The sequence below is a fragment of the Penaeus monodon genome, chromosome 33 (assembly GCF_015228065.2).
Source record: "Penaeus monodon isolate SGIC_2016 chromosome 33, NSTDA_Pmon_1, whole genome shotgun sequence".
Lineage (NCBI taxonomy): Eukaryota > Metazoa > Arthropoda > Malacostraca > Decapoda > Penaeidae > Penaeus > Penaeus monodon.
The window spans coordinates 9081113-9081474 of record NC_051418.1 but is presented as its reverse complement, the minus strand read 5'-3'; the positions used below and the strand labels follow the sequence as shown (position 1 = coordinate 9081474).

The following is a 362-nucleotide window of genomic DNA, read 5'->3' as shown; positions in this document are numbered from 1 at the left end:
AGGGGGGGGCGGACAGCAAAATAAACTCAGTAAGCAAGTTTGATAAATAGCTCGACACTCACAAATACTTGAATACAGATTTTCAAACTTATTAATAGAAAAAAAAATATATTTGAATGTTTTCCAGTAATACTAAATACACCAAAAGATCACAAAGTTTGGCTGAGAAACCGAACATTGCAACTTGTAACACGATCTTTAATCATCACTTTTCGCAATAATTACTTTAATGCATAATAGCGTCTCTATCTCACAAGAGCAATATCAAACGTTCTGTTTTACTTTCAGAAACTGTAATTTCAGTAATCCTGGAAACTTCTAGCCAAGTAATTAGGATGATTGTATTGGGTTGTTACAACTAT

General features: G+C 32.6%; 1 protein-coding gene across 1 annotated transcript in view; it reads right to left on the bottom strand.

Moving 5' to 3' along the window:
• The window catches only part of LOC119594234 (integrin alpha-PS2-like), a 126991-nt gene that overhangs the window by 12631 nt on the left and 113998 nt on the right, over positions 1-362 (bottom strand). The gene's annotated exons all lie outside the window — the stretch shown is intronic.